Here is a 13,572-nt window from a genome sequence, read left to right as displayed (position 1 = left end):
CCAGAAGGGAGGCCTGGGTACTGGGGTCCATCCTGGGGGCTCTGAGGGCCCCTGAGTGTCTCTCCTTCACAGGCTGTGCCCTGACCTCCCTAGAAGAACGTCACCCTCAGGTGGGGCCTCTTGCCTGCTGTGGGCACCTGGCCCTCAGCAGTGGGTCACCAGCTGAGGCTTCCACACTGTTGGGTAATTAGTGCAGCAATTCTGCTTCTTCAGTTCAGTTCAGTTGCTCAGTCGTGTCCAACTCTTTGCAACCCCATGAATCGCAGCACGCCAGGCCTCCCTGTCCATCACCAGCTCCCGGAGTTCACTCAGACTCATGTCCATCGAGTCGGTGATGCCATCCAGCCATCTCATCCTCGGTCGTCCCCTTCTCCTCCTGCCCCCAATCCCTCCCAGCATCAGAGTCTTTTCCAATGAGTCAACACTTCGCATGAGGTGGCCAAAGTACTGGAGCTTCAGCTTTAGCATCATTCCTTCCAAAGAAATCCCAGGGTTGATCTCCTTCAGAATGGACTGGTTGGATCTCCTTGCAGTCCAAGGGACTCTCAAGAGTCTTCTCCAACACCACAGTTCAAAAGCATCAATTCTTCGGCGCTCAGCCTTCTTCACAGTCCGACTCTCACATCCATACATGACCACAGGAAAAACCATAGCCTTGACTAGACGGACCTTAGTCAGCAAAGTAATGTCTCTGCTTTTGAATATGCTATCTAGGTTGGTCATAACTTTTCTTCCAAGGAGTAAGCATCTTTTAATTTCATGGCTGCAGTCACCATCTGCAGTGATTTTGGAGCCCCCCCAAAATAAAGTCTGACACTGTTTTCACTGTTTCCCCATCTATTTCCCATGAAGTGATGGGACGAGATGCCATGATCTTAGTTTTCTGAATGTTGAGCTTTAAGCCAACTTTTTCACTCTCCTCTTTCACTTTCATCAAGAGGCTTTTTATTTTATTTATTTTTTTAATTTTTATTTTTACTTTATTTTACTTTACAATACTGTATTGGTTTTGTCATACATTGACATGAATCCACCACGGGTGTACATGCGTTCCCAAACATGAACCCCCCTCCCACCTCCCTCCCCATAACATCTCTCTGGGTCATCCCTGTGCACCAGCCCCAAGCATGCTGTATCCTGCATCGGACATAGACTGGCGATTCATTTCTTACATGATAGTATACATGTTTCCATGCCATTCTCCCAAATCATCCCACCCTCTCCCTCTCCCTCTGAGTCCAAAAGTCTCCTCTACACACCTGTGTCTCTTTTGCTGTCTTGCATACAGGGTCATAATTGCCATCTTTCTAAATTCCATATATATGTGTTAGTATACTGTATTGGTGTTTTTCTTTCTGGCTTACTTCACTCTGTATAATCGGCTCCAGTTTCATCCATCTCATTAGAACGGATTCAAATGTATTCTTTTTAATGGCTGAGTAATACTCCATTGTGTATATGTACCACAGCTTTCTTATCCATTCATCTGCTGATGGACATCTAGGTTGTTTCCATGTCCTGGCTATTATAAATAGTGCTGCGATGAACATTGGGGTATATGTGTCTCTTTCAATTCTGGTTTCCTCAGTGTGTATGCCCAGTAGTGGGATTGCTGGGTCATAAGGCAGTTCTATTTGCAATTTTTAAGGAATCTCCACACTGTTCTCCATAGTGGCTGTACTAGTTTGCATTCCCACCAACAGTGTAGGAGGGTTCCCTTTTCTCCACACCCTCTCCAGCATTTATTGCTTGCAGACTTTTGGATCGCAGACATTCTGACTGGTGTGAAGTAGTACCTCATTGTGGTTTTGATTTGCATTTCTCTAATAATGAGCGATGTTGAGCATCTTTTCATGTGTTGTTAGCCATCCATATGTCTTCTTTGGAGAGATGTCTATTTAGTTCTTTGGCCCATTTTTTGATTGGGTCATTTATTTTTCTGGAATTGAGCTGCATACATTGCTTGTATATTTTTGAGATTAGTTGTTTGTCAGTTGCTTCATTTGCTATTATTTTCTCTCATTCAGAAGGCTGTCTTTTCACCTTGCTTATATTTTCCTTTGTTGTGCAGAAGCTTTTAATTTTAATTAGATCCCATTTGTTTATTTTTGCTTTTATTTCCAGAATTCTGGGGGGTGGATCATAGAGGATCCTGCTGTGATTTATGTCAGAGAGTGTTTTGCCTATGTTCTCCTCTAGGAGTTTTATAGTTTCTGATCTTACATTTAGATCTTTAATCCATTTTGAGTTTATTTTTGTGTGTGGTGTTAGAAAGTGATCTAGTTTCATTCTTTTACAAGTGGTTGACCAGTTTTCCCAGCACCACTTGTTAAAGAGATTGTCTTTACTCCATTGTATATTCTTGCCTCCTTTGTCAAAGATAAGGTGTCCATATGTGTGTGGATTTATCTCTGGGCTTTCTATTTTGTTCCATTGATCTATATGTCTGTCTTTGTGCCAGTACCATACTGTCTTGATGACTGTGGCTTTGTAGTAGAGCCTGAAGTCAGGCAAGTTGATTCCTCCAGTTCCATTCTTCTTTCTCAAGATTGCTTTGGCTATTCGAGGTTTTTTTGTATTTCCATACAAATCTTGAAATTATTTGTTCTAGTTCTGTGAAAAATGTGGCTGGTAGCTTGATAGGGATTGCGTTGAATTTGTAAATTGCTTTGGGTAGAATACTCATTTTCACTATATTGATTCTTCTGATCCATGAACATGGTATATTTCTCCATCTATTAGTGTCCTCTTTGATTTCTTTCATCAGTGTTTTATAGTTTTCTATATATAGGTCTTTAGGTAGATATATTCTTAAGTATTTTATTCTTTTCGTTGCAATGGTGAATGGAATTGTTTCCTTAATTTCTTTTTCTACTTTCTCATTATTCGTGTATAGGAATGCAAGGGATTTCTGTGTGTTGATTTTACATCCTGCAACTTTACTATATTCATTGATTAGCTCTAGTAATTTTCTGGTGGAGTCTTTAGGGTTTTCTATGTAGAGGATCATGTCATCTGCAAACAGTGAGAGTTTTACTTCTTCTTTTCCAATTTGGATTCCTTTTATTTCTTTTTCTCCTCTGATTGTTGTGGCCAAAACTTCCAGAACTATGTTGAATAGTAGCAGTGAAAGTGGGCACCCTTGTCTTGGTCCTGACTTTAGGGGAAATGCTTTCAATTTTTCACCATCGAGGATAATGTTTGCTGTGGGTTTGTCATCTATATTTTATTATGTTGATGTATGTTCCTACTATTTCTGCTTTCTGGAGAGTTTTTATCATAAATGGATGCTGAATTTTGTCAAAGGCCTTCTCTGCATCTATTGAGATAATCATATGGCTTTTATTTTTCAATTTGTTAATGTGGTGAATTACATTGATTGATTTGCGGATATTGAAGAATCCTTGCATCCCTGGGATAAAGCCCACTTGGTCATGGTGTATGATCTTTTTAATGTATTGTTGGATTCTGATTGCTAGAATTTTGTTGAGGATTTTTGCATCTATGTTCATCAGTGATATTGGCCTGTAGTTTTCTTTTTTTGTAGTATCTTTGTCAGGTTTTGGTATTAGGGTGATGGTGGCCTCATAGAATGAGTTTGGAAGTTTACCTTCCTCTGCAATTTTCTGGAAGAGTTTGAGTAAGACAGGTGTTAGCTCTTCTCGAAAATTTTGGTAGAATTCAGCTGTGAAGCCGTCTGGACCTGGGCTTTTATTTGCTGGAAGATTTCTGATTACAGTTCCAATTTCCGTGCTTGTGATAGGTCTGTTAAGATTTTCTATTTCTTCCTGGTTCAGTTTTGGAAAGTTGTACTTTTCTAAGAATTTGTCCATTTCTTCCACGTTGTCCATTTTATTGGCATATACTTGCTGATAGTAGTCTCTTATGATCCTTTGTATTTCTGTATTGTCTGTTGTGATCTCTCCATTTTCATTTCTTGTTTTATTGATTTGATTTTTCTCTCTTTGCTTCTTGATGAGTCTGGCTAATGGTTTGTCAATTTTATTTATCCTTTCAAAGAACCAGCTTTTGGCTTTGTTGATTTTTGCTATGGTCTCTTTTGTTTCTTTTGTATTTATTTCTGTGCTAATTTTAAAGATTTCTTTCCTTATACTAACTCTGGGGTTCTCCATTTCTTCCTTTTCTAGTTGCTTTAGGTGTAGAGTTAGTTTATTTATTTGACTTTTTTCTTGTTTATTGAGGTATGCCTGTAGTGCTATGAACTTTCCTCTTAGCACTGCTTTTATAGTGTCCCACAGGTTTTGGGTTGTCGTGTTTTCGTCAGAAACACCAACTGCTTTATTTCAGATCAGGCCCAGCCCCTTTACTTCCGTGGTCCCTGGGTGGGCAGTGTCCTCATTGGGACCTCAGGAGCCCTTGTGCACTGGCTTGACCGCCAGCCCCTCTCTGGCGATGGCCCAGCCGCAGCTCTCGGGGGAGCCCAGAGCCGCTCCCACCCGCGCCTCTAGGTTCTCTAGGGTGATGAGGTCTTTGGGTCCTCCTGCAGCTGCAGCGCTTCCCACTCCTTGAGCGGGGCCCAGGCCTCTGCCTCTCGCGCTTCCCGCTGGCCGCTGCTCCTGCTCCCGTGCCTCCTGCCACAGCCTGGCCTCCGCAGCTCAGGCAGCCGTTGGTTCTCTGCCTGGTTCCAGGCCATCAGCTCGCGGTGCTCAGCGGCATCCTGCAGCGCCTTGTGCTCTGCCAGGTCACCAGCCCGGGCCTCATGCACCTTCCTGCGTACCTCGGTCACGAACTCCTGTCTGAGGGCGCGCACCGTCTGGCGGTACTGCCAGTAATGCTCTGTCAGCACGAATAATTCCACAGGATCCACGGCTGGTGGGGTCGCCACGCGCCCAATCTTGGACTTGGCCGGCGGATCGTGGCGGGTTTTTTGGCCGCTTGCGAGCAGTAGAAACTGGGCAGGAGGGTGGCCCAAGGGCCGCGTGCCCAGGGTCTCATCAAGAGGCTTTTAGTTCCTCTTCACTTTCTGCCATAAGGGTGGTGTCATCTGCCTATCTGAGGTTATTGATATTTCTCCCTGTGATCTTGCTGAGTTACACAAGTTTCCAGTGTTCCATCACTGACTTTACTGTTCAGTCGCTCAGTCGTGTCCAACTCTGTGACCCCATGGACTGCAGCACGCCAGGCCTCCCTGTCCATCACCATCTCCCGGAGCTTGCTTAAACTCACGTCCATCGAGTCAGTGATGCCGTCCAGCCACCTCATCCTCTGTCTTCCCCTTCTCCTCCCGCCTTCTACCTTTCCCAGCATCAGGGTCTTTTCCAACGAGTCAGCTCTTCACTTCAGGTGGGCACAGTATTGGAGCTTCAGCATCAGTCCTTACGCTGAATATTCAGGACTGATTTCCTTTAGCATGGCCTGGTTTGATGCCCTTGCTGTCCACACTGTCATGTGGCCTAATTTTACTAATAACTAAGGCTGGGCGGCTTTTATCACGAGCACAGTTTCCTCTTGATGTTCTTGCCACTTGTGTTTCCATCATTACTGCACTTGACATTGTAGCCGTTAGATAAGATGCAAGTATGAAGAGTCTGGGACGGCGAGCACCTCCTTGGGTGAGGAAAGGGTAACAGGTTTACAGAGAGGTCATCTGGCCCGAATCTCTGCTCCAGGCGGGCGTCAGGTCAGATCCCACGTGGAGATTCCCGAGGGGTCGAGGCGGGTGTTAGATCAGAGGGGCGGGTATGTTCTGCAGCTGTGACGTGAGTTTCAGTCTGAATGTTTACAAAGCTCAGGATGAATTTGGTAACAGTGATTCTGCATTTGAGAGAACACAGAGGTGAAGTAAGGATGTACCTTAAAAGAGGCATGCAAAAAGCATTGCTTCCAGGTAAACGCCTGCAACTTTCGGCTTCTCTGAATTTGTCGTCTCTTGAATCCCACAGCTGTCCTACAGGCTCACCCCTGTCTGTCCTTAATCCTCAGAAGGAAGATCCAAGCACAGAAGGTCTAGATTCTGGCTCTGCGGGTGATGGGAGTGTTCACAGCTGGACCTCTCAGATCTGGGACCTGCAGCTCTGTCTCCTCGCTGCCTCCTAAACCCCAGTCAGACTCATCCCTGCTCCCAGGGTCAACTGGTTTAACCTCACTGAGCCCAAAGGGCTAATCAAGCCGTGCCCCCCTCCACACACCCTCCAGAGGCTGTGAAAGCACGGGGGGGTTGCTTTTGGTTACAAATAAATCATGGTGAGTAGGTGAATCCACGAGGTAGGATTAACATGGGCCAGGTCTCTCTGCCCTGTTCTCCAAACACCCTGACTCTGTCTGTGGTCCTGTGGGCCTGCAATATGAGGACAGGCCCCCTGGAGCCCCGCTGGGGGGGATGGGGGTCCAGGCGGGAGGGATGGGCTTTCCCCACTCTCCTCTTCTGGCTGTGCAGGCCTGGGTGCTTCCTCACCTGTTCCTTGGCTGCTCTGGGCAGCCATCCCCTCACTGCACAGAGTGGACAGGGCCCCTACTTCCCCAGGGAAGGGAAGGTTAAATGAGGCGATGCAGGTTAAGGCGCAGCAGGACCCGCAGGGGGATGCTCCCTGGCTGCCATGCCTGCTAATCTGCCTCTGTCCTCTTGACCCCACTGGCTTTGCTCCCCTGTCTGTCCACGTCTTCTCGCCTCCCTCCAGCCCTGCTGGGGGTGTGCCAGCTGCTCTGAATTCAGGAGCACCCCCGAGTGGCCCCACCACTGGGCCACTGCACGGGGGGGACTTGTCGCAGGTATGCGACTCCACACCTGTAGTCCGAGGGTCTCCCCGTGACTAGCCCACCCCTCTTCTCCACATCCTGCCAGTATCTCCCCCAGAACTCTCATGGGGAGAGTTAACTGTTCTCTGCTCCTTGAAGGAGTGACATTTATATCTGCTTAGATGCTCTTCACAAATAAGGCTTCTGATGTATAAAGAGTTGTCATGTTATTTATCGCTATCTCCAGGAAGAAGATCTGAATTTAGATCTGAGCCATCAATATTGTTTTGTATTTACAGCCCCACACATTAATGGGAAATTCTGAAGTAAGCATCTCCATTTGTCTGCCTCACTTTGGTTCCTGAGTGAATGAAGCCTGGACTCTGGGCCAATCACCAGCTGATGCGTCTGGCCTGTTACAAGAGTTGGATAACAGGGAGCCACACAGATGTCCCCCCATGAGAGGCTGCCTGTGACTCAGACGTTTCCCTGTGACGGACCGCCAGGCCCAGTGGAGGCTGAGACAGAGCGTCCTGTGCATGCGAGCCTGTTCAGTCGCTCAGTCGTGTCCAACTCTTAGCGACCCCAAGCGCTGTAGCCCGCCAGGCACCTCTGTCCATGGGATTTCACAGGCAAGATACTGGAGCGGGTTGCCATGCCCTCCTCCAGGGATCTTCCCAACTCAGAGATCGAACCTGGGTCTCTTGCGTCTCCTGCATTGGCAGGTGGGTTCTTTACCACTAGCGCCACCTGGGCAGCCCTGTAGTTTGGACAGCCAGAGGCGGTCCCTGGGTGACCTGATACCTCCTCGTGCCTGGCTGAGGGGCCAAGATGGGAGGTACAGGTAGTGTCTCCCTGCTCAGGGGACCCTCCAGCACTTGTCACTGCAGAGCCCTCCGGTCTCGGGCTGGGGCTCTGGGGCCTCTCCAGTGGGGCTGGAAAGGACACTGGCTTTCCTGGAGGACGCTGGATGCCCAGCTGGGCCATGGAGATCCACGGCTCTCGTCCAGTCCAGCGTTTGGAGTCACAGTCAGTGAGCATTTTGCTCCCCTGTTGCTCCACGTCCAGAGGATGGGCATGGTGGTCAGTCCTCCAGTGGGCCCAGACAGGAGCCCAGGTCAAGAAGACCAGCAGGCAGGCAGCTGGGGGCTCGTCCTCCTGACCTCTGCCTGAGACTTGGCCCTAGAGCAGCCCAGAGAAGACCCTGTCTCCCCTTCCTCCCGCCCCTGCAGATTGAGTTCTCCTCCCATTCCTTCCACCAGGCTGACCTGGGGACTCACTTTCCCCAGATGCTGCTTTGATTCCCGGGCAGGAGTTCAGAGGGGGAGTCCATGGCGTGGCTGCCCCCTGCCCCGAGTCATCGGCAGAAGATACACTGAGTCCCACCAATGGGGTGTCTTGGAGCGTCTGCAGGAGCAGGCAGAGATGATTCACGTGAGCGAAACTGTGAGTCAGAAGGAGACCCTACTCTGTGGGGCCCGAACGGATCTGAGCAGGCAGCCTTCCACCTTCCACAGTGGCTGCAGTGCCGCGATGGCCCGGGAGCCAGGAAGGTCCAGCTAGAGAGACAGTCTGCCCTGAGCGCCCATCCTCCCTGGCCGCTTAAAGGCTGCTCTCTGGGTTTCCAGGGTTTCCTCTTCCAAGTCTGGGATCTCGTTTGGTTTCCTCTGAGCATCAAAGAAGAAAGGAAATGGAGAAGGCAATGGCAACCCACTCCAGTGTTCTTGCCTGGAGAATCCCGGGGACGGGGGAGCTGGTGGGCTGCCGTCTGTGGGGTCGCACAGAGTCGGACGTGACTGAAGCGACTCAGCAGCAGCAGTGGCAGAACATCAAACACTGTGCTCTTTTGATGTAAAAAATGGAAAGCAGCGGACGATGCTCGGGCGCCTGCTCTAGGGTGGGGGTGGTACCGAGTCTCCCTGTTTGTCTGATTTGAGGACTTCTTGAGATTCATCTTCAGTGAGAAAGAAACACATCATTCAGAGTGGCCAGTGGGACTGGCTGCAGGCCACTGCTTTAACACATTCCCTTGCTCTGCCCTCAAGGGAGCTAGCAGACCCTTACTTTTAGGCTGAGATGGAGTCTCACTGTCTGGCAGGAGGGGCCCAGGAGCCACCTTTGCCCCTCAGGCCTTGCTGCAGTGAAGCCGCCATCTACTTCTCAAGCTGGGGGCCGAGCTGGACGTGCACTGTTCCAAAGACCTCCTGCACCAGGGTTCCCATCGGATGCGGGGAAGGCCTGGCCCCACCCTCAGGACCGGAAGGCCACCCAGCTGTTCCACAGCCATGTTGGGGCTGGCTGGAACATTCTTGGCCTTTCTGGGTGTCAGTGACACAGAGAAGGATCCTATGGTCTTTGCCACTGCCCCCCACATCCTCCACCTTCCTTTTTTCTGTAGAAAACTTTAGCCCAAGAATAAGTTTGATCAGAGAATGAGAAAATGCAGAAACAAAGGGAGACAATGACGATATCATCGTCATTGTCGTCATCATCACCATCATCATTATTATTTGGTCTCCTTGTCTGCTCTCCCTCATTTCTGTGTTTTCTCACTTCTCTGATTAAGCTTACTCCCTGGTGGCTCAGAGAGTGAAGAATCTGCCTGCAGTTCGAGAGACGTGGGTTCCATCCCTGGGCTGGAAGATCGCCTGGAGGAGGGCGTGGCAACGCACTCCAGTATTCTTGCCTGGAGAATCCCCATGGACAGAGGAGCCTGGTGGGCTACAGTCCCTGGGGTCGCAGGGGGTCGGACACGACTGAGCGACGCAGCACAGCCGAGCACAGCATAGCCCAGGACCTTAGCTGCTTTTCAGGGGTGATAGATAATATTCTGAGCCATGCCCTGTGAGCTGTCTCATAGATACTGAAACCCCCACCAGATGGGGACGTTAACCCCATGTTGACCAGACTGCGGCCAAGACAGAAGCTGCCCTCCGTTCTGGGAACCAGCCTCAAGGAAACGGGAACAAACCAGCCCTGGGACTGAAGGTTAATTCTACCTAAAACAAGCAAGACGATGCTGATCAGACCACCGATGACCAATTTCAAGATGACTCTCAGAGCTGCTGGTACTGTTTCTGCATGTAGCCCCTCCCTCTGCCTATAAGAGCTCTTGCCCCCTGGTTGTGGGAGGGGGAGTCCACCTTTGGACATGGCTTTCCCCCATCCTCCCCCAGGCTGCCTGCCTCAGGAATAAAGAAAGCTTTCCTTTCCACCAACCTTGCCTCTTGAGTTTCAGCTTTCAAGCATCTGGGGCCCACTTTTAGTAACTTTGGCCCGTTAGCCTCAGGTAGGCTCATCGAAAGCAAGTCCTTTGGTGTGTTGGGGGAATCATAGCCACCACCTACCCCAATCCAGTCAAAACATTGCCTGGGGGCTTCCCTGATGGTCAGTGGTCAACAGTCATCCTGCTAATGCAGGATGTGAGTTCTGTCCCTGGTCCAGGAGGATCCCACGTGCCACGGAGCAACTACTGAGCCAGCAGTCTGGAGCCTGGGAACCACAACTACTGAGGGACTGCAGCTGCTGAAGCCCACTCACCCGACAGCCAAGCTTGGCCCCAGGAGAAGCTGCAGCTGTGCGAAGCCGGCACCCAGTGACGGGTAACCCCCACCTGCCAGAAGTAGAGAAAAGCCACACAGCAGTGAAGACCCAGTGCAGACAATAAATAAATAAAGAAGATAAAGAATAAAACAAAACTCTTTAAAGATTAAAAAAAAACCCCAAACAATGCCTGGAACATGCCTGGAAGGGACCATCTTACAAAACACTCAGGAGTTTTCCGGTCGACTGCCTTCCCCATCCATAAAAATCTGTGTCTCTACTTTCCTGCTTTTGGGAACCTGCTGGGACAACTTAGCTGCACATCAGCTAAACAGAGCAGTCTGTTGAAGACCCCCTCTCTCATTGCAATTGAACTTTATCCGATTGCAAATAACTTCAATGTGATTAATGCTGGGCTCTCTCTTCAGGCAGTCATGCATGTTTACCAAGGCTTGATCTAAAAAATGCCATTGCTTCACCAGCATACAGGTTGCCAGTTCTCCTGTTTGTGACAACGTAAAACTCAGAGTCACTTGTCACATCTGTGCCGCGTCAATTAGATTAAAAAGACCATGCCACCTCATTAGCACTGTTTAGAATTAGGAATGAGCCTGTCATTTTGCAGATTTGCCCATTTCCAGCAGAACTGTTTGACATGAATTTAGGGAATCTTAACTGGCTGGGATCAATGTTAAGAAGACTGAAGACTCAGGAATTGTCTGGGCTGGACTGTCCCCAGCCTCCTAAGAGATCAAACACTGCACTTGGTCCCGCGAGCTTTGAAGTGTTTTCACAGGGACACAGGAGAACAGTGAAGAAATGTCGACATGGCATCTAAATCTACACTGCTCTGCACTCTCTTTCAAGCAAGGAGGGGGGTCACTGAATTATAAATGCAGAATTGTGTGTGCAGGGGTGGGCTCAGGGCTGTTGACAAGCTGTTTGTTGTTGTTTGCTTGCTAAGTCAAGTTCGACTCTTTGTGACCTCATGGACTGTAGCCACCAGCCTTATCTGTTCGAGGGGTTTTCCAGGCAAGAATAATGGAGGGGTTTGCCATTTTCTTCTCCAGGGGATCTTCCCAGCCCAGGGATGGAACTCATGTCTCCTGCACCGGCAGGCGGATTCTTTACTGCTGAACCGCCAGGGAAGCCCGTAAGCTGTTTAGCTCTGTCCTTCTGACTCTTGTGAACTTAGAGGCCCCCTGGAACTTTGGGATTAACACTTTCCTAGAAAAATCAATGTAAATAAATAATCAAGAGATGGTGGGCAGTGAGGAGAACAGGTGTTAAAAAGGTGAGTTGGCATTTACCTAGACCTTTACCGTGAGCTCGGCAGAAACATTTCCATTTGATCTACCATATAGGGCATTCTGCAAACCTTGAATGCTTCATGTGTGAAAACTGTAACTGCATCTTTATGTTCTTAATTGCAGCTGCATCTCCTAGTTAACGTTCCGAGATTTTAAGCGTGCTTATGCAAAATACAAACACAAAACGGGCCACGCCGCCGGTCTGTCTTTACCATCTGACTCTGAGAGCCCCACCCCCCTCTTTGACTCTGACCGTAGCACACTTTCTGGCCAAACGTTGACCCCAGGGCAGGGACCAGAGTAGCGAAAATGAAAAGAACAGTACACTGTTGAGTCTTTTCTACTCTAGCAGCACACTCGACATACTGAAAAAACGTAATTTCCAGGACAAAGGCACCCAAGAAAGCAGAGGATTTATAAATACGTGGCAAGGATACCTGCAGACACAAAGGGTCAGGGGTCTGATGCTGCTGCTGCTGCTGCTGCTAAGTCACTTCAGTCGTGTCCGACTCTGTGTGACCCCATAGATGGCAGCCCACCAGGCTCCCGTGTCCCTGGGACTCTCCAGGCAAGAACACTGGAGTGGGGTGCCGTTTCCTCCTCCAGTGCGTGAAAGTGAAAAGTGAAAGGGAAGTCGCACAGTCGTGATGAGTGTCGCACAGAAACCGGACTTGTGGTCAAGCAAACTGCAAGTGCAGATTCCTGCCCAGAGAAAGCTCAGGCCTCATTAACCAGAACATTCTCTGAAAATGACATTTCTGCTTCTGTAGCTAGTTGACTTCTTCTCCACTTGGAGAGGCCAAGATGTCACCTGCAAGGTCACACATAGCTTAGACCTAAGCTGGTGCTCTCTAAATGCCAGCTATGAACAATCTCCCAGGCACACCTGCCTCCCAGCGACCCCACATCCAAGCAGATAGTTCAGCAATCAAAGGGTTCCCCAGGACTCCAGCCCTAAGCGCTCCTCAGGCCTGCCTTCCCCAAGGCATTATCCACGAAGAATTAACATCGTTAAGATAACACGGTTTGTCTTAAAAGTGAACGCTGATTTAAGATGAGGCCGCTGTGTTGGTGACTTAGGTCATGACAGATTATCCCTCTGGCCCCCTCTCTGGTCTGCGCAGATCATCTCTCTGCGCAGTCAGTTTGTTGCGTTATTTTTGGAAGACAAAGATAAGCCGGCTCTAATAAATTAGATCAAGCTTATCTAGCAACGTTTATCTTTAAGCAGACCCCTCTGTAGCCTCTTTCATGTTATTAAATGTTGCTTATATTTTAACCATGTCCACCACAGTGCTGTGGATAACCATACCCACAGCAGCATAAAGACTGCAGACTCACGGAGGAGTCACACCCAGCTAGTGTCCTCACAGGGGGATGGACGATCAGGGAGCAGATTGCCCTGGGTAATGCGGTGGAGGACAGAACTCATCTGAAGGATTAAGAGCTTGCAGAGAAGAAGGTCAACAGACCTAGATCTCAAGTTAGTTGATGGGCAGAGGTTAATTATAACTTCTTGGGGGGAAATTTGTCAATTACCTTCTGGGTTGTAAACAATTGTTCAGTGACTCAAATGCAGAAATGCAAACTCTGGCTTTCAAACCCCTCAACTTGGAATTTATTAGTTCAATGTGTCTATAAGTTGGAACTCGTGTCAAAGGCATAGTCCTGAGATGGCTGGCGTCCCCCCAGGGGAGCAGGGGCCAAGCTCCCCTGACCTCATCAGCAGGCTGAGGCACAGGGCGAGTTAGGCTCTCGACATACATGCGCAACCGCTTGGCTGGTTGAGACAGCCTGCAGGGGGCCTTCATGCGGCAGCAGTGGGGGCCGTCGGTGTGGCAGCGTGAACTGTCGGTGAGGCAGTGTGAGCCGTCAGCGCTGGCGGTATGGGCCGTCAATCCGGCAGTGTGGGCCATTGGTGCGGCAGCGTGAACTGTCGGTGAGGCAGTGTGAAGAGTCAGCGCCGGCAGTGTGAAACTTCAGTGCGGCAGTGTGGGCCGTCAGCACCAGCAGTGTGAAACTT

General features: G+C 49.2%; 1 pseudogene; it reads right to left on the bottom strand.

Annotated features, from left to right (window-relative positions):
• Positions 1-4,367: 4,367 nt before the first annotated feature.
• Positions 4,368-13,360, bottom strand: LOC138427661 (small ribosomal subunit protein mS26 pseudogene; annotated as a pseudogene).
• Positions 13,361-13,572: the final 212 nt, after the last annotated feature.

Source organism: Ovis canadensis, chromosome 22, assembly GCF_042477335.2.
Source record: "Ovis canadensis isolate MfBH-ARS-UI-01 breed Bighorn chromosome 22, ARS-UI_OviCan_v2, whole genome shotgun sequence".
NCBI classification, from domain to species: Eukaryota; Metazoa; Chordata; class Mammalia; order Artiodactyla; family Bovidae; genus Ovis; species Ovis canadensis.
Note: the sequence above shows the minus strand (reverse complement) of the source record. Positions and strands in the feature narration are given on the sequence as shown.